The sequence below is a fragment of the Anas acuta genome, chromosome 4 (assembly GCF_963932015.1).
Source record: "Anas acuta chromosome 4, bAnaAcu1.1, whole genome shotgun sequence".
NCBI lineage: Eukaryota > Metazoa > Chordata > Aves > Anseriformes > Anatidae > Anas > Anas acuta.
Window position 1 is genome coordinate 28449240 of NC_088982.1, and position 24936 is coordinate 28474175.

The 24936-nt window shown below is 40.4% G+C and overlaps 1 protein-coding gene across 12 annotated transcripts in view; it reads right to left on the reverse strand.

The window, feature by feature from the left end:
• CLOCK (clock circadian regulator) overlaps window positions 1-24936 on the reverse strand; it is a 60922-nt gene extending 35986 nt beyond the window's left edge. The window contains exons 1-4 of one of the 12 annotated variants that reach the window (XM_068680354.1): window positions 24776-24936; window positions 15435-15526; window positions 12697-12784; window positions 9165-9226 (exon numbers count right to left, since the gene is read on the reverse strand). The gene's annotated coding sequence lies outside the window, so the exon portion shown is untranslated. Of the gene's footprint in view, window positions 1-644; window positions 664-9164; window positions 9227-12696; window positions 12830-15425; window positions 15527-17301; window positions 17321-24775 lie in introns of those variants that run through there. The other 11 variants (XM_068680350.1, XM_068680353.1, XM_068680348.1 and 8 more) reach the window with 11 other exon arrangements.

Here is a 24936-nt window from a genome sequence, read left to right on the forward strand (position 1 = left end):
GACACAGCCATTAACCCCTTCTTTGAAAACCCAGTTCAAAAATCCTTTCAAAAATTTATTCCCAACTTACCTCACAAATGGAGTATTTCCATAAAAAACTCACCTCCAGTTTAAATAATCTGTCACTCCTGACTTCTTTATATGATTACTTTTCAATTAAATGTATTTTTATACACTTCTTCCCTTGAACCATGCTACTTTCTACATGTCTAAGTCACCTGAAATCAGCTTTTTCTCCCATCATTATCTCATTTCTCTGTGCCCATATATTCACTATACAATATATCTGTACCATTTTCTACAAATGTTATTATAAAATGAATTAAATTTTTAAAAAAGAAGATGGCTTCTAAAACTAAGCTTATGCTACTCTTAAATTCATTAATGTTACTGAAAACATCAGAATTATCTCTACTTTTTTCCTCTCTCTTTTTTAAAAAAGTATTTGATTAGAAAAATTTAATTTCTCCTTCCCCTGGAGGTAACAGAGGCACTTAAGTGGTTAAAACAGAGATGTAAACATTAACATAGGAAGTTAAAGCACAGCAGACCAATCTGCCAAAAAGAGAAAAACAATTACAGCATGATTCAATGAAGCCACTTGCTCTTTTCTGGCCAAATAACCTGCTGGCCCATTGACCTACTTTTTTAGGTGCTTGCAGGCTCCTCTCCTCTTCTGTTTTGTTCCATTTGACAAGTGCAAACATTAACGGTGACAAAGAGTCCCAGGAAGGCTAGGTTACAGGGACTGCAACATGAAACCTGTGTTTTTAAACTGCTTTGAGTTGAAGAACTCTGCCAACTCTCGCCCAGCTCCTAACAGAGCTCTAATGAGGAAAATTTTAAATCTCATCTCCGCAGTATGTAGAGGTGTATTTCTTTTTTTTTTTAAATCTCAATTAAACACTTAGGATAAACACCACAGACCTTAAGCACAGAACCGTATTTGTTAATGTCTAAAGCAAAATGAAAAAAAAAAAGGAAGTTTTTAAGGATATTTCAAAAAGGGATTTCAAGATGAGGAGGAAATGAATATGTTTATGTTATAAAAGAACATAGGCAAGCTTAAACCAGACCAAAAGGAAAGCTAATCACAGTGGAAAAGGTTTTGTAACCAAAACCGCACAGATCTCTAACTCAGTCGAAATGGTATGCATGTGAGAGCTAGCAGAAAGGTCTAGACGCCTACACAACAGCACTGGGAGCCACAAGTGTTCAAAGGTCACAAGTCTGTCTCCACAAATCATGAGGGTTTTTTTAATATCATGAATTATTTGCATTTGTTTCTATCTCTCGTACACATTTGGCACAAGTTTTCAAACTTTTCTGCAATGACAAAGGCTAGAAACTTACTATTTTTAAGAAAGCTAAGTTCCTCAATCAAAAGCTTCAGCTGCTGCCATGGATATACAAATTATTAATACACAACATTGCTCAATCTGCAGCAAAATCACAAAAGCTAGCAATGCTGCAACCTCTAGGCTATGCTGACTTATCAGTCACAGAGAAGCACGGAGTTATTGGGTGGCCAAAGAAACGTGGTTCTGAGTAAGTCCTGGGATAAAAAGCCACAATCCAACCGCAGGTAACAGTGAAAAGTTTGCATCACCTGATAAAACGTTCTGTGTTATAGACTGAAGGAATTTCAGTAACTGCAGTCCAATTTTGTCATCAAGGCTGCTTTGCACACTGACAATACTAAATCTTAGAAACGAGTTCAAAGATTGAATAAAATGCGAAATTACACTACAGTCTTGCTCATGACATATTTTGTCAGGACTAGAAAATAGGTGAGACAACAGCCAGTGTCTCTACTTCATTTTCTGTACAGTCAGTGACTGAAGCCTTGATGTCTCCAGGACTTCATTTTAACAGTAACTTAGCTAAATATTTTTGAGAAGGAATCAATATTGTCCTTATATTGCAAACAAGTTTTTATATAACTGTCTTGATTTTTTTTATAAGTAATGTTTTCATGACTTCACAGATTGCAGCCCTCAGACAGAAGTAATGCAAATTAATTAGGAATTATATAGGAAAATATAGGAAACAATTCAGTTTTCCAACAACGCACTGTCTGCAAGCTGAAGCAGATTAACATCCTTAATACAACCTGATCTCTGTGCCATAATCCTATTTTGCCAGGGGAACAAACTAGTGATTATAATCACCGAGGATTAACTTTAGAGATCTTGTTTAAAGAATCAAAATCACAGGACAGCGGTCAGCACCTCCACAGCACCCGATGCCCCAGAACTCCCCAGTAACAGAGTGCAGTAAGCAAGCCAAGGAGCAGCAAGACCACAGCGAGTCAGTACCTTCCTCCCAACACCAGCATATCACCAAGAACCTAGTCATTAAACTGATTCTGAAGATAATTATAAACCTTCTTGATGCTCCTTTTCAGGAGCAAAGGAGTATTTATTTCTGTTCATTTGGACTACAGACTTCCTGGGTTTTACTCTAGTGGGACATCCTATCACAGTGGACAAGCAGAGAACCATACCTCACGCCCAGAATAACGCATTGCTATCACTCATGCTTTGCACTTTGTTCTTTTCTTCCTGTTTTTCCCTCCAGCCCAACCAGTTTTCTCTTTAGCCTTTTCTTTTTTTTGGATAAAGAGGCAGAGAGGAAAAGGGGAAGTATTTGCTTTGTATTCCTCTGTTGTACACATGGACTTCAGGAGAGAGCAGGAGAGCTGAAGCACAACCTGATCTCTAACCTGATCATGTTTGGCCTAACTGAACCAGTTGGCACGTTTCGAGATAGGTCTTCTTTGCTTGCAATGGTAGAAAACACCACCAGAAAGCACATCAGGGGAATGCAAACAGCACTATTTAATATCTTTGTCAGTGACATGGACAGTGGGATTGAGTGCACCCTCAGCAAGTTCGCCAATGACACCAAGCTGTGTGGTGCAGTTGACACTCAGGAGGAAAGGGATGGCATCCAGAGGGACCTGGACAGGCTGGAGAAAGGCCAAGTGCGAGGTCCTGTGTCTGGACCAGGGCAATCCCAAGCACAAATGCAGGCTGGGAAGAGAATGAATTGAGAGCAGCCCTGAGGAGAAAGACTTGGGGGTGTTCATTGATGAGAAGCTCAACGTGAGCTGACAACGTGTGCTTGCAGCCTAGGAAGCCAGCCGTACCCTGGACTGCATCAGAAGGAGCATGGCCAGCAGGGCAAGGTCCCTCTGTTCCACTCTTGTGAGACCCCACCTGCAGCACTGTGTTCAGATCTGGGGCCCTCAGCACAAGAAGGACATGGAAACGTTAGAATGAGTCCAGAGGAGGGCCACTAGGATGATCAGAGGGATGGAGCATCACTCCTACACTCAGACAGGCTGAGGGCGCTGGAGTTGTTCAGCCTGGAGCAAAGACAGCTCTGGGGAGACCCTGTAACAGCCTTCCAGTACCTAAAGGGGGCCTACAGGACAGTTAGGGAGAGACTCTGTCAGGGGGTGTAGTGATACAACAAGGAGGGATGGTTTTAAACTGAACAGGTTGAATGGGGCTTGGAGCAACCTGGTCTGGTAGGAGGTGTCCCCGCCCATGGCAGGGGGGTTGGAACTGGGTGGGCTTTAAGGCCCCTTCCAACCCAAACCATTCTGTGCTTACATGATTCCAAGTGATTGATCCCTCCCCTCTTCTCGTTAATCAAAATGTTAAAATGTTACAGTCTGAAACTGATGTATCTCTCTCATTTTCTACCTTAAAATAACAAAAGTAAAGCAAAGTGAGACGATGGGGCTGAAAGGAATTCCAAGAAATGCTGTCCAAACTTTGCAGCTGAAAACATTATTCCAACAGCTGGGAACAGTGATATATTCATCTATCATGCTAAACAATCCAACTGCAGTGTTGGTCTGCACTTGTGCAGAAGAGCTGAGGCATATCAAATGTCATTTCTTGTAGATAAACATGCTTTACCAGCAAACATGTATCTTTACCTGCTCCACAGGAAACCAGAGCAGGAGAGTGCTGCATCTACTACAGACATCCACATCATTTCCTTCCAGCTGGCCTTTCAATAGTGCAAGCTTGCTTAGGTCTATTTTGCAGAAGATAAAAACACATCCGTGTGTGATACAATGAAGAAAGAGCAGTAGGATGGCTGCCTGGTGGTGTGGGGTGCCACTATTACAGTAATTCCTCCTATTTCAAGTCTGTTCCTGTGAGATTTTCAGGAGGAAGGACAGCTCCAAGCAGACATGAACTGCCTGGCAGGTCCACTGTGGCAGTAGTTAGAGGTATCACAATTAGCCCAGCTACGATGGCACCTGGATGGCTGCATACTGTTTGCCCATCGACCCGTTTGTGCATAGCCCCCGCAGAAAGCAACAGCTGGAAGAGCCTGCAGATCACCATCACTGGGAGGCAACATAGCAAACAGGGAGGTAAAATGAGGTTCTCAGATAAAGTTTGTCACGTCAGATTAAGAAGTCTGTTTAAAAGACATCCTAAGTACCATCCTCACAGAAACACGAATGATAAGGGTCAGAGGAAAAAGCAATTCTCTTCTGCATTCCTCCCACGTTAGCCTGTCCTGCTACTGGGAGAACTCTTTGCTCTCTAACTTGGGCCTGAATACAGTTTGCAACTCCCATCCCTCCAGCTCATGCTTAGAGGAAATACCCATCTCCCATTTCTCTGTTCAGACCCTTTGGGCAGATCTCCCCTTGACCAGCTGTTCTGGGGCCACCCTTCCACCTCTCTCCTCTGGAGTCTGCCTCTCCTTCCCCGTCCTCAGCACGGAGATTGGCACGCAGCTCCTTGCCCTGTCAGGAGTTTTGTGCTCCAGGCCAGCTCTTCGACACAGTGCAGCTCTCTAATCTTGGTTTAGACTCTGACGCATCAATTTGACTTCCCAGCCTGTCCTTAGACCTGACTCCTTGTCACGAACTTGCCTGACAATCTGGGCTCTTGCCTGAACCTGGTTACCCGCCCCAGCGAGCAGCCTGCCCTTTCAGCTCCCTGCAGCAGCTGGGGAAGAGCTCAGCAAGTTGCCAGGCTTCAGACAAAACTGCTCATTGACAGGGGGTAATGAAGGCCTCTTCTGGCACTCAAGCACTTCTCAGTCTTTTTCCATCTCTTTCCAGGTTGCCTGTATTATCTTTGCCCTCTAGGATCTGAATTAACCAAATTAACTACAACTGGAGATTCACTGTGTGCCCATTGCCTCTTGTCCCGTCCTTAAGCACCTGGCTATCGGGTCAATACTCTTCCATACTCTCATTTAAGATATTTTTCTCAGTGCTTTGTACTCACAGATCCTTACTGGAGATTCCTTTCCTTCAATAACAAAGCCATGCAAGCGTGACAGAAATAATGCTTGCAAATCCTGTGCAACTAGTCTGTACAAGAGGAGGACTGCAGCTACATGTTACGATTCCACTTGCACCAGTTTTTGTTTATAAGGCTCCTCCCTGCTTCTTGTCACTCTTCCTGGACTTCAGCTCTGGCCACAGTGCAGCAGATTTGTGAGATGATGTGCTTTAAAAAAAACACATAACCACACTCACAGTTTTAAATACCTTTATTATTATGTTCTGTTTAAAAACCGTGGCTTCCTGTACCTTTGAAAATTGGCACAGCTGTGGAACAGTACAAAGGGCAGCAGGAACCTCTTAACTGAGACTGCCACTGCTGGGTCTGTAACAGGGAACCAGGTGAAGTCTTGAGAGTACACACCGTGTTTGCATATTGAAAATACAACCTAGCTCATAATCAGGACTGTCTGAAAAAATATAACTAATGCCTCCTTCAACAGTACTTAACAAAAAACAGTATTTCTCAGCACAAGTTTTAACCAAGAGAAGCTAACCTGTTAATGAGACGATTCAAAACTGAAAATTGTCATGCCCCTGAAAAGCTGTTTACTTTAACGGGATTCTGGGCAGGAACAGCCGGCAGTCAGCTCAAGAACAGATTCCAAATTTGTGTTCACTGTGCAGAGGAAAAAGTGCTCTAGATTGTACAAAAATCTTGACATTCTGTTATTCATGCTCACATGAGGGAACTAAACTTGGTATATTTCACAATGAACAAAAAATCCCACGTTCTTCCTCCATCCTCTTAAATAAAAGAGAGGATGTATGCAATTGACAGGTTTCTTTCTTTTATTTTTTCTTCCCATAAGTTGAAAGGGGTAAAAATACCTCCCCTACGCTCAAAAGCTGAAATCCCTACTGAATACTGTTAATTACCCCATAAAACTTTGTGCTAAGTACAAAATATTTTATACAGAATAAAATTACCTGACAAAAAATTATTTTCACTTGCTGGTTTCTCAAAATTAGCAGAAATTTAAAGAAAAAAAGTTTAAAATTCAGTACCAAGTCGTCTATCCCCAAGTCACCACTTTGAGATGTTGCACCCAATTACAAGTGTACGTAATTATGACACATTAGCAATTTTAAGTGTTTCGTATCAAACACATTCAGATGCTAGTTTGAACAACAATTTGTCTAAAATGGTTTGTCACATTTCTCACAGAGGAGAAATAATAATAAGAATACTATGAAATCTAACCGAAGAGAAAATTAAATGTTTTATTACTAAACTAAGAAATGGGACAGATCAAATGTTAAACTTTTTTTCTTCTACCCCAATAACAGGAAAAAATGCGTACATATAGAAAATAAACTACTTTTTGTGAACTGTCCTAGCAAAAATCTGTTATCAAATTCAACAGCTGTAATTATTACACATTCAAAGAAATAAACTGTAAATTAAATTCTTCAATTCCATAAAACATTTCTGCTGTTTTGATAGAAATCCATGTTTAAAAGGTAGAAAATGAGACCTTACAATTATTATTACTGCAACAAAACCAACGCATTTACCTGCCCACTATAATTAATCTTGCTGAAAACCCACAAACCTACAGGTTTGGTGAGCAGCTTAAGTGCCAGACTTTTATTAACAGCGCATGTCTCTGCTGCAAGGTAGACAGGGCAGGGCAGTTTAAAGCAGTTGCTGAAATGCACACAAATGAACCTTTCCAAAATTCTACCCTAGGCCAAGAAAAATCAACCCAAGGAAGATTTAACACTTCTTTATAACCCAAATGAACACGCATAATTTTACATGAAGAATCAGACTAATCTGAAGAAAAATAAACGTTTCTTGCTGTTATCACTACTGCACTCTAAAATCTTTAGAGATCAAAGAAGTCAACAGATGGCCAAGACAGTCAGTAAGAATTTAAATTATGCAAGTTATTTCTGCACCCAATGCCTTTACAGTCTATTTAGAAGAAATTTTAAAGATATAGCTATGAATCTCATGTCAGTTTTTCTTGATTTACAACTCACCTTACCTTTTTAAGGGACAACCAGCTCTTTCGTATCAACCCAACAACTTAATCCTCAAAGATTCCATGATCTACCACATCCAGAAATATCTCACTACTTCTCAGTTACACACATATTAAGAAGGGATGGAAGGGGTTGTGGCTAACTCTCATGCCACGCTAGACAGCACAACAAAATGAACTCAATTATTTTATTTACTTATAGGAGACAAAGACTTATTGCTAGCAGCTGCATAGGGCACTCACCTAGGATGTGGGATAAACACACTAAGTACCTCCTCAATCTTAGTCTGCAAGTGAAAATTACTACACGTAAGGTAGCAGGAATAGGATATACATCGGCCATGCAGGTAATGGCATGGCTACAGATACTAGTGACTTCATAACTAAATGTATTCCTAATCACCTTTACCAAATTGCTCGGTAAAGCTGAAAGTCTTCAAGATAATGTGACCCTCCTTTTTTTTTTTTTTTTTTTTAAAACGAAAGTTATTATGGACACTCATTTCCACAACTCCATTAAAATTCCCTCTTCTGCTAGCATTGCTGTCTGCGATCACAAAGCCAACACAGCCTAAAGCTGGACCAGCCTAAAAGTAACCCAAACAATGTTTCATTCAGCTAAATCAGCTAACTTCGTTTCACCATACAGCTGCTCAAAAGCAATGTTGGCACAGGGCAAGGGGAAGCAGTGAATCACCAGGTTAGACACATCTTTTGGCAACAATGCCAGTTCATTCTGACCTACCTCATGCGTTAAAATGCAACCAGAGAACAAAATTAGGAGATGTGAGATTCAAACTTGTGCACAGAGAAATAAGCTTTGTTGTTACTACTTGAGAAGCCTGCTCTGTATTTTAGATGAAACATTTTCTTCTTGCATGCATTGCTCTATCTCACATGGCAAACTGCGCCACATCATATTGCAGGCAGAATGAGGTTTGTACACATGCACTGATCCAGACTCATGAAGAGCTTCTGGATATAAAAACAAACCCTGAACTCAGCTTTGGAGTCAATGGGAAACTCATGCAAAATGCAAAGCAGAGGAGTAGCTACACCTGGCACGTTGCTAGGTAGTTATCAATCTATCTGTCAAGCAACACAATTATCACGAACTGTGACATTTTTAAGATGATCATCAGTATGTATACATATATATATGATTATTCATCCAGATGAATAATATGAAGCTAAGAAAGTTTTTTGAAAGAATGACTTACACCAAGACCGACTATTTGTAACTCTTACAAGTGCAAGTGAGCCAAGAGGACACATATAAAAAAACAACAAATAGAAGTACAGTTGAAAACAGCAACATGCAAGAACAAACGGCGGGTGTTGTAGAAAGCTACCAGTACTCAATCTAAAACATGCTCATCTCATGCAGAAATGCAAGCATGTAAATAAACCACTTTAGAATTATCTTGTGATGGGCACTTTTTTTTTCCAAGTTGATTGCACAATCCTCGATCTGTGCAGCTGTGCAAGTGCTTCTGATGCTTAGATTTCCCAGCATGCGTGACTCATGCACAACTAAATCATTCTGTAAAGCGTTTGTGAAGAGTAGACTGCTTCACTGCCCGAGGAATGGAGTAGGCAGTGCACTTCATAGGAAACCGCCTTAGAAAAGAAAGAGGAACTGAAAATTCACATTCATGTTACCATAAAATGAGAGAGTAGGAACATTTTTCTGTTCAAACACTGAAGGACATTCCAAGTCAAAACAAAAAAACAAACTAGCAGCTTCTCCTCTCTGCAGCTCCCTCTCTCCCCCCACGTCTGCATTAGCAAACTTTCTGTTATATTTCTAAGATTAAAAAGATTTAACAGAAGTTAAGACTTACTTTTTCTAGAATTCTGTTGTCTGCTGGTGGGTCCTTCAGTATTTCCTCGCCAGTACAACTACCTGTTATAGAAAGAGCAAGTTTACACATTAAACAAGAATTCCATGCTATAGTTATGAATTCCAGACACCTGCACTGCAGTACTCTCCTTCATCTCATCACACAAAGCACTACAGTTTGTCTAGAGAACTTTCAGTATAACGATCCAGGCTCAACTGGAATTACAGTGCTTGCAAAACCTGCGATACAGGACACGTCCTTCATATTACATATGCAACAAGTGCCTTAACAGGAAAGAGGAAAAAATAAAAATAAAAAAAATTAAAAAAGCCTTACAATTGGTGCACAGAGGAAGTGTCTGCAGCACGTTAGCTGAAATGTCAACTGTTGTCTTAACTGACAACTAGAAGAGTCTTCCTGCCTTGGATTTGTCTTGTCCCTAGAAGCCCTTTGCAAAACAATCTGTAACCACTTTTCAGATATAGGTTAAGGCATCCTTTAGCCACCTTGGAAGATTTAAACAAGAACCAAAAGGAAATGGAACATCAGCCAACAACATCAGTCAATAAGAGGACTTGTTCAGGCAGGGAAGACAGTACATTATAAAAAGAAAGAATAGTACTGCATGAAGTAAGTAACAGTAATGTGGCAACAGAAAAAGTGTATAAAGTCAACTCTAATCTAATTTTACTCTCATCTTTCCTTATACACATAGAAATAAAGGAAGAACATGTTTGCTTAAATATTCAAATGTCAGAGTACTCAACACAACTACATTTCTGAAAGTACAATTAACACCAGAGGGAAAATCATTGTAATTTGAAGTAGCACTGTTACATTTGACCATTTTTAGCCTTCTGTGTTTCTATAGCCCAGTCATATTATGCAGATATTTTGTTTATTGAAATTCTTTGTTCATTCTCTGAGCAGTAGAAACATGTGCTTTCTTTGTGAAATGCTACTGACACACGCAGAAACTTTCAGAGGTTGTGCTTAGTAAGTGGAGCTTGGAAAATCCACTGATTCACCTTCTGAGGTTCAGCAGAGAAGCAGCAGTAGCAGACCAACAAATTCCTCTTCCCATAAATTACAATGGTCTGCAAAACATTGAGCCCAGTCTACTTAATTGTATATGAAGTTGATGATTATGATGACAATATTACACTTCAAATATCAGGAATTTTTTTAAATGAAGACTTTTTAGAGCTTGCAGAGAAATTCACATTCACAACAAAACTTCCAACCATTTCCACTCTCTCAGTGCTTTCAAAAATATTTTAAGATCATGTCTAATGAAAGACAAAAAACAATACAACCGTAGAATTCTTAAGCCAAGCTTCTTTAAGTTTGCTGCTGCCACATTTCAGATAAGAACTTTCAAGATCGGGTGTGCGGGAAAAAAAATGTAATTCCTCAAACTCAGCTCTTATTGGTATTTTCAGAAATTCAAGTTCTGTCCCAGTACTTACATTTAAGCTTTAAAGAATTTCAAATGAGTGCTCAAAGGTACTTACATCAGAACTATTAGTCTCCTGTACTATCTACTATATTCAACACCAAACCGTATCAACTATTCGGGACTACACTCACTATATTTGCATGATTCTCTAAACTCTCTGGGCTTCCATCTGCATTTTTCTCTTTTGCCACTCTTCAAGGTTTTCTTTCACAGAATCATCAGACTACACTACTTCTATCTACCTAAACATGTCTCAGTATGTTTGATTCTTGCCCTCTTAAAGTCTTCTCTGCACTCTCAAGTTCTCAACACCTCCCAAATTAGTATCACCATATTTTATTAGCAAAGACTTAGAACCTTCTCTTCCAGATCATTACTGAAGATGCTAAAATTAGTACTGCTTAGAGACTGCCATCTCAAATAGCAAGAAGGATCTAGTTAAAAATCAAGTTGCACTAGACGTATCTTACAGTTAATTGTTTAAATCACAGCAAATCAAGTAGTATACTCCGTACAGGTTCATTTCCCACTTCATTAAGTGACTCCATTTTTCTATTTCCTTGACAGATTGTATTCACAGAGGCAGTGAAGGAAATCTGTGGAGGTTGTGTTGTTCAGTACCAACGCACTGAAACTTGTAACTGGATTTGGAAAATAGACACACAGAGATGTTCGTTGCCCTCAGGTACTCACAAATAACCAAAGTAAATAAATTTGGCTGTCTCCACTAGCAAATAAACTGGAGCAGTAGAAATGGATCAGTAGATCAAAGCAGCAGATGCTGACACTAGCTGTTCAAGTGGGTTTACTTTGGATTAGATTTCCATCTGGTCTCCAGAAGCAAACCACCATTGCACAGGCCACTCAAAGTTTTCCAGGGATTTAATAATTGATTCAGGCCTGTGTGCTCCCAGTAGAGATAGAAGAGCGCTTTGCACCTGCAGCAGAACTTAAAAATCAGTTTCCTGGGAAAGGAATGTAGTTCAAACATATTGCATCAGTAGGGGATAAGGGGAAATAGTTGAGAGTTTCTCTCCAAAGCAGTATTAACAACTTAAATCAAAATGGTAATGCTTAGACTTCAATTGTATCCTCCTTTCCAAAACAGACTAATCGAAGAAGGCACCATCTCACACAACAGAATATTTGAGGGTACAGGCTCTGGAAGAATTCTGTAAGCTTTTCTTAACTCCTCACCACAGTTAAAAGCAAACAAACAAAAGCCACACTGCATGGCAATCTGCTGACTGCCACATAGATTTTATCTCCCCTATTCCATAATTCAGCAGAAGACATAAAACTTGATATCTACTACCACTTCACCTTGATGCATCTTTTCTTCCCTTTCATTTTTTATGCCCCTTTCCTTTAAATATTTTACTCCTTTTCTTGTTTCCCAACTATTTCTTTCAGATTTTTTGTCTATTTCTTCCTATTACCTGTACTATTAAATAGAGCAAGTGCAAACTTAAGATTTGACATCTCCAAACTTTCAGACAGAGTTGGCAGTATTGTTTTTCACTTCGCAATTCACGAAGTTTAGACTATGACAGGCCCTGTAAGCACTACCACTGTCATTCAACTTGTCCAAACTCAATTTAAAAGGGCTAAAGATGAACTTGTGCTTGCTCCCATCATACAAACAAATCCCAAAGTCCAGAGGCAAATAACTACATAAATTGAGAAAGAAAAAAGATTAATGATACAGGAATATTTGTTTAGCTTAAGGCTGAAATTACTCTGGTTCCAAACATCATCACAGAACAGCCATGTTCATAGGAACACCATGGCAAATACGCTATGGAAAACTAATCAAGCAACTGATGTTATAAAAGAACTTTATTACAAATATATTTGGCATATACACAGCCAAAGAGAAAATCCAGGAATATATTGCATAATCTGCCTTCCTTTTTCTGAGCTATGTCATTTGTTTATCTAATAATTTAATCTTCTAGATTTTAGGTTAAATGACAGAGCATATGTTAGCATTGCAAGTTATAAACGGGATTTGGTCTCACACAATTAACTCATTCATTGCTTAAAATAACCAAAACATTCACAGAGACTCACCTAGTTTCACTGATGTTCAATATACAGCATCCAAATAACTTTCCAGAAGATTTTTGCAAATGAAAGAATGGACTTCACACTGCATTTGCTGAAATTTAGATGAAAAGGCAATGAGATCTCTTTAAAGCAATACCTAAAAAAAAAACAAACACCAAATATATACAAACTTTCTCACATACATAAAACTGAAGTTCTTTTTTTTACATGATCAGCATTATATGTATTTATATATTATATATATTATATATATATATATATATATATAATATATATATATTATATATATTATTATATGTATTTCAGAAGCCACCTTCTGCATGGGTCTGTGCTTCAGAGCAAAGAACAGAGTTTGCAAGTACCTCTGTTTTTAACAACAAAAAAATAAGTTAATGCTAATTTTCATCAACAGTAGATACAACTATCCCGTTGAGATTTTAAACCCTATTAAGCAGACATGAAATTTTAAAGTGAATTAAATATTACATTCTTCATCTATAAAAATCTCAGAAGTAATCATCCCATTTATTCCTATAATGGACAGAAATTCTGTCATCCTGTAACTCATGAACACTAGACATTTTTGGGGTCACTTCACAAAAATCCAAAATATTTGAAAAATGCTCAGCACAGTCCTTTAACAAACAGAAGGAAGAACAGGAAACATTAGGACCATCCTCCACAAAATACTTTCTAATTTCAGCAAAAGAAAGTGGAACTATAAGCCTCCTGCTTGTCTTGTACGTTCCGCTTCATAATTTATTCCTTTAGACAAACTCGCTCTCCTCATACCTCTCTACCTGACCCAAGGCACAGCTTTGCTTTGGTCAGCAGCTCCACTTCTCTGTTTGATTAATTTAAGTCAATTCTCTGATCCAAATGTAAAACTGGGATAAACTCTTAGCTCGTTCAGAAGCAATACCTTTTTTTCCTTAAATCTGTTAGGAACCAAGAAACCATTTTCAGATTTTTACCTCTTTATAACCTACTAATTTTTATTTTTATTTAACAAGTTGCAATTTTTCTTCACTGTTACAGGCAGAGCAGCCCCAGTAATTATGACCAAGATAACTAACTGCCCTGCAATACATCTCCCATCTCCTATGGGTTGGCTCTGATTATGCCACCACTCCTCCTTATCGTACCTGTTGGGAGCTGCAGGCAGACATTAAGGAAGAGCCCAGAAGAAAGCTTCCTTACTCAGTGTTTGTGCCTGACATAACAACAGAGAGCAGCAAATTAGGCCTCTTTACCTCTCTCAGTCCAGCTAGAACATGCTCTGGTACCTCTGCCTGGTTATAACTAAAAGGATTTGGAACATACCTACTTCATCTGATTTGGGCAGATGAAACATATTTAGGCAAGTCACTGAGCTGGTACAGACCTATTTTTCAGAAATCTAAATGGCACAAAACAAATAGCCTGATACTGCAGCATAACAGTTCTAGTTTTCTCCTAAAAACTCAATTTCTCTCTAAAAACCTCGGCATATGCAGGTCCTGTATCTTTCCTGTGGTAAGATTAACATCACAGCTTGAGTCAAGAAAACACTAATCCTCCCCCTTGCTCCATTTCATTCTCAGACACAGGCTGACTTTTGGTGAAGGCTGAACTGAGGCAAACACAATGCACAGAATTACTGCTCACTAATTTAAGTCTTGCTAAATTACAAGCAAACAAAAGCAAGGTCTTAGAAGGCGTCAAGCGTCATTAACTACACGCGCTGCTGCCTACAACCCCATTCACTTTCCTTCATGCACCACCAACCATTTCCAATGAACGAAAAACTGCTAGGAATATAGGGAGGGAGTCTGCCAGTAAGACAAAATCATTCGAGAAAGATCAGCAAGAAGTCTGATACATCTAAATAGGTCTCTTTTTTTGTTTCCCTTTTTTTTTTTTTTTATTTATTTATAGGGCCACCTGGAAAAAAAATTAACAGTAATACCCAGTTACAAAGAAAAAGCACGTAAACACATGCATGAAGGCTACTGGGCCCAAAGCTGTGATCATCATAAAACATCAAGTTAAAAACCCTTTGTTGCTCAGAAGAGGAAACTCAGACAATCTGCCCTGTCTCTTGTGTGCCTCTTTGCGTGCCCATGGACATACAAAGCAATCAGTAAGCTTACTGCATGATAAGATATGAAGAAATCTTGCACCACTGGCCCATCTTCAGAAAGACAGTACACACCATTGTATCAAGGAAGTGAGGGGTGCAACCCTTTCACAACCAAGATGACACCTGAACAGAGAGATTGCTTCTTGAACCTACTAAGAGGCACTGTTTTCCTTTCTATACATTCTTATATTAATGGGGCATTAAGTCCATCACCAGTTTGCCAAGAGCTCTGTGAGAGAAGACCCCAACAAGCTGCAAGCATAGCAGCACAAATGCTCATCGACTGCAACATATCCCTGGGAGAGACATTTACTCAGGCTCCTGAAATAAGCAGAGCCACATTAGTGTATGGCATTGCTAAGGATGGTGCCTTTGTGTTTTGTTTTTTTCCTTCTGGTTTCCACAACAGCTCAGGTACAATTGTTTTATTCCAAGCTCCAGTGTACAGGATGGAAGCTTATTAAAAGCTTATTTGAAGTCTATTCTTGCCCCACACAACATTAATTTCAATCTCAAATTGAAGTGGAATGTCTACGTTGCCTGAGGTTGAAAAGAGATGGTTCTGTTTAAAGCATTACTGTTCTCACAGCAATAAAATCTACATACTTACTTAAATTACCTAGAAATCCATTGTGTCTTGAAGAGTGGGTGGATAGCATTAGTAGTCCAAATGCGATGTCATCTGAGCAAAAGTTTTTTTGGCACAGTCTTCTGAAAAACAACAACAAAAAAACATAGTTCTATAAAGATGAATCTATTCAAAACAACTTTGAGAGATGAGCCCTTGATTGCTTCCCCGTTTCCTCTCCTTTCATATTATTCCTACCCTAGAGCATCCACAACTTCACACCCCAACTCCTTTATTCCACATAAAGGAGGAAGGAGAACTTCAGAGGTACGTACCACCTTCTACCTAGTCCAAATCTGCAAGACAAATGCAATGGCTTAAAGGTAACACTGCAGTTACAGTTCTAACATTGCCTACCAAGCATTAACATAGTTTTTACTCTATATTGCTTTGCAGGGGAGATTTGCTTCCAGAACATCAATACACCAGACAAATTTCTGGAAAGAAAATATATCCATATTAACCCTGCGTAATATGGTTCAAACAGGACACGTGATCTACCTCAGAACATAATTTACACCTCTCAGAGAACATGGCATACAACAGCATGGGAAAGGCTCAAGCATCTTCCCCTTCCTGATGACAAAGTTGAATTTCAGCAAGCTCTCCTAAGCAGAAGCTAACCACACACCAATATTTTTATACACAAAGACTCTACTTCATTCCACAAAAACAGCTCCCCACTTAATACAGATCGCAGTGCTATGTACTTCTATATATACACTCCAAATGTATATTTTATTGGACAATTCTAATGTGGGAAGAAGAAAGGCAGGCCATTATCATAGAATGGTTTGGGTTAGAAGGGACCTTAAAGATCACCAAGTTCAAAGCCAGGCTGCTCCGAGCCCCATCCCACCTGGCCCTGAACACTTATCTATTGATCTACTGTTCTATACATTCATTCTATGTATTTCTGTACGTTTCATTCTACAATGGAATATGCTCATGTTAGAAATCAATTAACTGAATTAAATCCCAGTATAACACATAGCTAAGGAAGGACAAACTATGCTCTATGGGGCAGGAAAAGCGTCTGGGTGACATTTTAAGCACATTCTACATAAGTTTATGGGAAATTATTTTTTATTTCTTATGTCAGCAACACAAACAAGATTAAATTAACTGAAATTCCTTTTCCAAATTATTTTAGTTCAGCTGGCACTACCTTTATGTGGAAAATTAGATTTATGGTTGGTTTGCATGGAGTTATTTTAATGGGAAAAAAAATTAGGTCCTTTTTGACTTCGATAAAGCAGTAGTGCCTCAATCAGCTTTGGTGTTAGATGCTTCTATAACCCCACCTCAAAAACACAAACTCAGATAAAAGTCCTCCAGTTTATACAAAGGCAGATGGTGACAAAGCAACCCCAATACCCGAGACTGAGTTTTTAGGCAGGGATCCTGTTGTTTTGTCACTCGTTTTAAAAGCAACCTAAACTGACAGCTAAATTTCAGGGTGGGCTGGGGGCTAAGGGAGTCTTACTGCTAGAATTTGTGTCTTGGCTTTCCTGCCAAGGCAATCAAACTACCACATTCTCCAACCTTTTTCCTGTCTCCTCTCTACTTTTTCCCAGAAAAAACAAACCCACCAACATAATTTCTAAGTTTCTACATATTTTTTCCTGTCCTGTTTCCTACCACCTTTTAGTTCCTCTTCATCTTGCTTCTACCCACTCTCCTGATTTTATTACACTCTGCAAATCCTGCACTACAACACGTGTTCCATCTTTTCCTTCAAATCCTCTATTTGGATTTGTTTTATGCTGTCTTTTGTTTCTAAATTCTCAACTTCTTCCTTGCTGATCTACCTTATTCTGTTCTTAGAAATTACAACTTGTTTAATTCTCTGACTCACATTCATTTGAATCCTTGTCCCCCTTTCTGAGGTCATTTTCCTCATTTTCTATGTCAGTGAAATTTAGATCACAAGCTCTTCAAGGCTGGAACTTTATCTTATTATCTGTGAAACATCACGCAAAGCTGTAGTGCAGCACAAAATGTTTAATGCTTCTGGGCTGGAAAAAAAAATACAGTCTGAAGGCCGGTATTTTAACAACACAACTATTTTCACCTGAAATTTATCATCCATTGTAGTTAGGTCAGAAAACTTATTTTAAGCAAAATTACTGAGATGCTAATGAATTATCATTGAAACTAGCACACTAGTTCCAAACCGTACTTTCACCTCCAACCACACAACTGCTAGTAGCTGCTCGATTACATTTAATAAGTGTTGCTGCTGTGGATGGCAAGAAAAACTTTATTAAACCACATAACCACGTTAAAATTGACAGCGAGGAAAGTGTGTGTGTGGGGGGGGGGGGGGGGAGAGAGAATCTGCATTCCTATTCTGACAGTTCTTGGAAGCTGTGATTCATGCTGCTACTTGCTTTTCTACTCGCAGTCAGAGGAAAATCCGGTTTCCTTTAGAATATTTGTTGTTACTACAAAAACTGCTTTAAAATAAGCACAAGTCAAAGTCACACAACTACGCCGCAATCCATTGTGTTATTTTAAAACCAACACGTTGAAAGAGTTGACACTTCTGAATTAACATTTCTAAAGACTGTATGATTTGTAAACACTAAATGTGTTACTGAAGGCTTGGAAAGTATGCCTGACATCACTGAGCAGGGAATGGTCTAGAAATCAATAGGAGCACGCTAATAAAGTTTTCTTCACTTTCACCATTACAAAGTCTATCCGCAGTTTCTCTAAACCTACCAGCAGGGCAGACTCCACTGAGACCAGACAGAATCTTGCAAGTTGAATATTATGCTATAAACTTCGGTCCGACAATCACCACAAATAATAGGTAAGGCAGAAGAACTAGAAATGTGATTCTAGAGGGAAGTCCAGCTCCCCTTGCTTTTCAACTGGCAACTCCGTGTTACAAGACAGAGGAGCAGGCTTGCAGGAAATCCAGCCTGGCAGGTACTTTCTTTTATTCTTACATTGAGAAAAACATCTTATCTTTGGCTGCTAATGAATATATATCATACAGCAACTGGAATAAACAGAAATCTTTAGACAGCACCCTGTCAGTTTTATACCTCCACTACCAAAAGCACTGATTTTCCATGGCCAGTCAAATACTTTCAGACAGAAAAGTCCCATTTCTCAAACTCAAATTACACTTTCTTTTGCTCTTTCCTACTGAAAGCAAGGTCTAAGTTTTAGCCTTTTCTAAGAAATATGCCAAAACCGTATTTTTTCCCCCAAAAAACATCGTGAGAATGTTAATTTAATCATGGCTTTGAGCTATTCTCTTTATTTCAGAAGGATTTATTTCACATACTAATTGAAAATAAGAACCAGGCAACTCTGCAGTCATCAAAACACAGCATTACCTAATTCTGATCAGTAACGCATTGGTTAACAGTCAAAAAACCCTTTACCAATTCCTCACTAAGCAAGTGCTTTAGTGGATGGCAGGGCACAGTTCTTAGAGCTGTACCTTTTATCTACTCTCCTCTCCCACGCTGTAACAAGCCAGCTTACCTACATGCACCTCCTGTTCTGTCCAGCAAAGACCCTGCTCAGGCTGAAAAGCAGGTCAGAGCCAAACTTGCATTGCAGACTGTCTCTCTCAAGAAAGGGGACTGCGGGTTTCTTCCTGTCCAGTTTGCCTATCTTCCCCAAACTGTAGGAACAAGACAGTCTCTGAGATTGCTGTCCTTCCTACAAACACAGTTGAAATTGGTCTGTGACTTCAAAAGCTGTTGGCGAAGCCGTAGGGAAAGAATGAGAAAAAGGGGAAATGGCATAAATCACTTTCCTTAGGAAATCAGGCTAAAAAAACCCTGCAGCTTTTAATGGAGAAATGTTCTTACTTGCTTTCTGAGCCAAGGGAAATAAGCAGATTTTGGCAAAACATTTCCTGATTTCTGTGACTTCTCACTTCTTCACACTTCAGCTTCAAATACACTTTCAGGGGACTGAGGGCTAGACAAGCTGCTCTATGTGCCAAGATTTTTCCCCCTAACATACCCTGAAGCTTTTGGATGACCAATGAAAACTAAAATAGTCTCAGGCCTTTGGCATTCCCCTGACAAGACCCACGTGAAGAATCCTGAACCTCCTACCTGCCTGCGCCAGCTGGGGCTCACCCTCTCAGAATTACCAAGCACCTTCCTGCCAGCAGCCACCCAACCACGGGAATATTGTTCTGTCAGCACAGCTTTTCCGGGGTGCACGTGAATAACAACAACTCACAAGACTAACACCAGTCTCGGACTACTTCACTGCACCAGTGAAACATCACCAAAAACATCAAATGCTTTTAAATGCCAGAAAGACGTTTACTAAATCATTACAAACTTTTATCATGCTGGATGCAATTCACAAAATGTAAAAATGATAACTTGTGCTTTATTTACCGCTGCAGCCTTAGAATTGGAAATGTGAAATTAGCTGCGCCCATACAATTTACTTCAAAGTGTTCTTTATTTTTTATTATTCATCTCAGTATCTCATACATCCTCCAAGATCATTATTTAATATGTAAATATGCATGTTTCTCATGTCTTTTTTTTTTAAATGTCTATTTCAGGAAATGATCATTCCTCTTTCTTCCAATGGCCACTTGTTGCAGGACTGTCTCTCATACGTTCACAAACACTTATAAGTAGCAGGTCAGCAGTTAATGGGATGCCTACAGGATCTGAGATCAGCCTTCTGCAAGCACCTGAGATACATTCACATGCTGAGGGAGCTGCAAGCTAAAAGCTCTCATAGATTTTATCTCCAAGATAAGCAGCACTATGTTGTTAACAGTAGTGCACCCTACTCTAAAGCATCTAAAATTCAGACCGTGCTGGATGATCAGCCTGTTCCCAGGTATCACACCTCTTCCAAACACCCCAGAGCTCCACCAGTACCCTGTGATGAGTTCATGCCTTCACCACCACGCGTCTCTGACAGCCCAGGACACAGGCAAGGTGCGTACTCACAGCCCTGGACACACACCGCTGAGCTTTTCCCATCAAAACACGCTAGCAGGAGGAAAAAGACATGTTCTCATTTTGTCCACCAGACTGAGTTACAGCGCAGTGATCCCGAACAGAGATCTGACAGCTAGACTTCAGAAGAGGTTCAGATCCTAACCCCTCTGCATGCACCACACTGCACTGGAAGCTGGACCAACTCCTAACCTCTCTTTTCAGCAGCATTCCTCAGAGCATGAGAGAAAAAAGAAAAGAAGTAAAAGCTTTGCTGGACAGAGCAGAACCAGCACTGTGCATACCTCTAGGGAGAAGGGCACCCAAATCATGGAGATGAGTTCTGGCTTCAAATCCCTTATGGCATTAAAAATTTGAAGTGGAAAAAAAAGTGCATTGCTTCTGGAACAGGCCACAGCACGGCTGCCCATCTCCTTTTTCCCCATCTCCAAGAAAATAAGCGGTATAATACCTCTCTTCAGCCCAATTAAACTTTAATCACCTTGTACATGTTGAAAAGTGGATTTTTAGTGTCTGGGTGCTGTTTTTGTTGGGGGTGTTTTGCATGGTTTTTTTTGTTTGTTTGTTTGAGGTTGGTTGGGGTTCCTCTTGTGTGTTTTTTTCAGGAGGCAGACATCAAAAACCCTTTCCTCCTCCTCCCTGCTTTGTGCTCCTGAACAAAAGGGAGAGTCACCACCTTGGTCCCAGTCCAATCCCATAGGTGTGCCTGAGGTATGGTTTCAACATGCCTTTGGACAAGTGAATGCCTAATTTACAGATTGCTTAATTTATGAATGCTAAACAGATTTACATGCCAAGATGCTCGGCTTGACAAGACTGTGAAGGATCTCAGTGAGAATAAAACTTCACGGTGCTTGGAAAACTTTACTCAACTGAGACCTGTAAAATATAACCAACATACAGCTACGATTTTAGTTTGGACTGGATATCCAGAATCCATCTGTATCACAACTTTGACTCCTCTGTATTCTGGATGGATCTGGCCATGTACCAAAATCACATGCATCACAGTTACCTGCAAATATCCCTTTTAACGGGACTCTAGAAGGACCTCTACAGAACAAGGCCAGGTATAGTTACTTTAAAAGCCACTTAAAGTAGATCTTACTCCAGGAACGGTTTCACTCTGTTTTAATATAGGGATGTTATTCTAATCCCATTTGTTCTGTGGTAGCAGGCTGCCATGAGTAGTAAAATGACTTCAGTTTCAGAACTGAAGCTTTCTCACATATTTTGAGATTATTAAAGACCGTTAAAAGGACAGAGCATTTATGCAGCTACTTTTACACCTAATTCAGCCATGCTTTTATGTCAAAGCTGAGGAATGCCCAAAGTATCTGCTAATTTTCGTAAGATTCACTCTCTAAACACAACTCTTTACCACTCTTGAATCCTCAGGGCATATCTACTTTTTATGGATCTATTTTAATAAAATATTAATACTGCTGGAGAGGATTCTATGATATACTCAGCATTGTTCCTCTGAACATGACGGCAAAATAAGGAAAATAATTCAGTGATGTTAATGACAAAATGTAACAGTTGGAAAGAGTCCAAACTGTGCTAACAACTAAACTGAGGCAAGAATCTAAGCACAGATGAAGCCTTGCTGCTTCCACGTAATATGAAATATATGGGAACTGCAGAGCACAGAAACTTTTTAAATATATGATTATGTATTCCGAAAGCGGCTATAATTAAGAATTTATATTATACCCAAAAAGTACGGTGAGAGAATATTAAGGCTATAAAATTAAACACTCAGGCATGAAGCATGCCAAAATTAAAGCGGCCTTTGCATTACAAAGGAATTTTGTGGCAGCAGTAGGGGTTGAGAATTCAATCCTTCAGGGCAGCACCCAGCTGTATGAGCCTTAAGTCTCCTTCCTCTGCCACAATTTTGCATTTTACACCTTTAGCTCCTGCAACAAATGAATGGGGGAACGTCCCAGTTTCCAGTTCCCACAGAACCCCATTCACTGAGCTAACAAGATGAGCATCTTCCCAGTGGACATAGCTGTATTTCCCTGTGCCAGTTCACTGACATCTTCCCCTTCAGGCTCCGCAATGTGACCAAAGGTGCCCTTTTTACACCTCTTTCTATCTTGAAACACTACCAAATTCAGCATAACAATGCTACTGCCAATAATTCAGGACCAGCAGCAGCAGAGAGGCAGCTGAATGGTCTGGCTGCCGTTTGGCTGCAGTCTCTCTGAGCCATCTTTTCCCCTGCAGAGACAAAGGCACCTTAGAAGAGCTCCTGCTCTGCTCTCCCAGCACTCTGGCAACTCACTCCTGTTCCTGTGCCACCAGTGCAGCTCCTAACAGGGTCACCCAGCGCAATTAACAAAGAACGGATAAAAACACTGCAAAATAAGTAAGAGGTAAGAAGGGCAGGAACCACTACTGTCTTTGCTACCCACCTACCTACTCATCCCATCTAACCAAGGAAACACTTCTAGATCTGCTTTATCACGTGGCCTTTGCAATTTCTAGTGTTCATACAGAAATGAGTACTTTAAAAAGACTGAAATGCAAAAATGCACTCTTCTTTACTTTTTACCTCTTCAAACATCTACCAGTCTTCTACTCAAGAAAAACTAACTCATTGCAATGTGCCGAAAATGAAGACACCTTAGCTATGACCCCACTTCTTCATACATACATGGTGTGGTTTGCATTAAAAACATACTAGGGTACTGATTTTATATTTTAAGAGAGGGAATATCCCTATTCTTCAAATTACAAAATTACACAGAGGCTATAAGGCTCCAGAAAGCAAACCATGCATCTCTCCCCCAAAGGGTGCATAGCTAAAGAGGCTGTTTTCAAACACATGAAATTACACCGGGGGGGGGACTGTTGTTTACCAAAAAATTCAAAACCTTTCAAGTTGATACAATCATATAAGGAACATGCTGGGGGGCAGAGGGTAATTGATATCTCTATTGCTAATATGCATCTTCAACTTTTTGTCTAGAAAACAGCAAAAGCTTGGACTTCTTGGAAGCAACAATTTCCCTGAGAAGACCAAGCTATGAAGATTTAAATTAAATTCTACACTAGTAAGATAATTACCCAACACTACTACAAATTAAAAGCAATTACCACTCATTTTTTAAATTGTTGAGTATAAAAAGTGGAAAACGGGGTTTACAGGCTCCTTTAGGCATTAATAAAAAAATACTTACAGCTTTCCTCACATCCTTTTATTTTACCTATATTTGTTAAACTTTTTAATGTAAGAACACGAAACAGAAGAAACGAACAAAAAAAAAAAGACACACCTGAAAGAGGTCTTAAACTATTGTATCAACTTGGGGGTTATTTTTTTGCCATTAGGACCATTTCTTAGAAAGCGATAACTCTTACCCCAACAACAGAAATCTTATCCCTTAAAGGCACTAACACCCAGGTCCACACAAAAAACATGAACACAAACATTTAGTCATTTGATATATCTGAAAACAAAGTCTTCAATGATTTTGAGAAAGTATCTTAAATGGTTACACATATATATATATATATGAAAATTGGTAGTTTCTTCAAAAACAAATAAATTGCAAAGTATCTCATCCTGTTGAATAAAATCCCTCTATTGTAACAACCAGATATTGTCTAAAATAACAGCCTCCAAACCCTAAATATTCATAGATGTTATCAATTTTGTTCCTGTGTGACTGAAGAGAGCGGCACAGCTGCTCACACTGCACTTTGCCAGGACTACCAGAGTCGAGGTGCGTTTCCCAAGCATTTCTTCCACCGGCGTGTTTGCTTAAACAATCCCTCTTGCCTTCTGGCACACCTGTCACGCAGAGCAACGATCCAGGTTAAATATAACCCCATATTAAAAAAAAAAAAAAAAAAAAAAAAGGTAGTTAATTTTAACCTGGATCACTTCCCTAACCTAGTTACGGGACACGGTTCCACGAACCGCTGTGCTGGCACAGCTGAGGGGGGGGGGGGCAGCAAGGAGGTGAGCTCAGGGAGCACCGGGCCTGCCCCAGCCAGCGGTGCCCCCTGAGGCAGCCCTGTCACGGCGCCCACCGGCCAGCCCCTCACTGCCGGGGGCTGGGGGCTGCCGCTTCACCTGGCGGCTGGACCTGCCCCTCGCCTCGCCTGCTCCCCTCAGCCGGGCTGTTTTATGCGCCAACAGCCGGGTTATGAGGCCGTTCGGGCGAGCAGGGCCGGCGAGGGGCGGCCGAGGCCGTTTCCCTCAGCTCGCACCTGAGGCGCGGCCCCGCCGCCCCCTGAGGCCCGCTGGGGGCGCCGTGCCGGGAGCAAAGTGGGTCACCGGGCCTAGCGCTGCCCCCCGCGCCACACCGCCCCCGGGGCCGCCCTGACAGCCCCTGACGGCCCCTCACCTACCGGGCTGCCGCTCCTCGCCCTCCTCTTCCTCCTCCCTTCTCCTCCTTCCTCCTCCTCCTCCTCCTCCACCCGCCGCAGCCGCCGGGCCCGCCACTGCCCTCACTGCGCCTGCGCCGCCGCGCACCGCCAGCCGCAGCGCTCCCCCCGCCTCACGGCCCGCC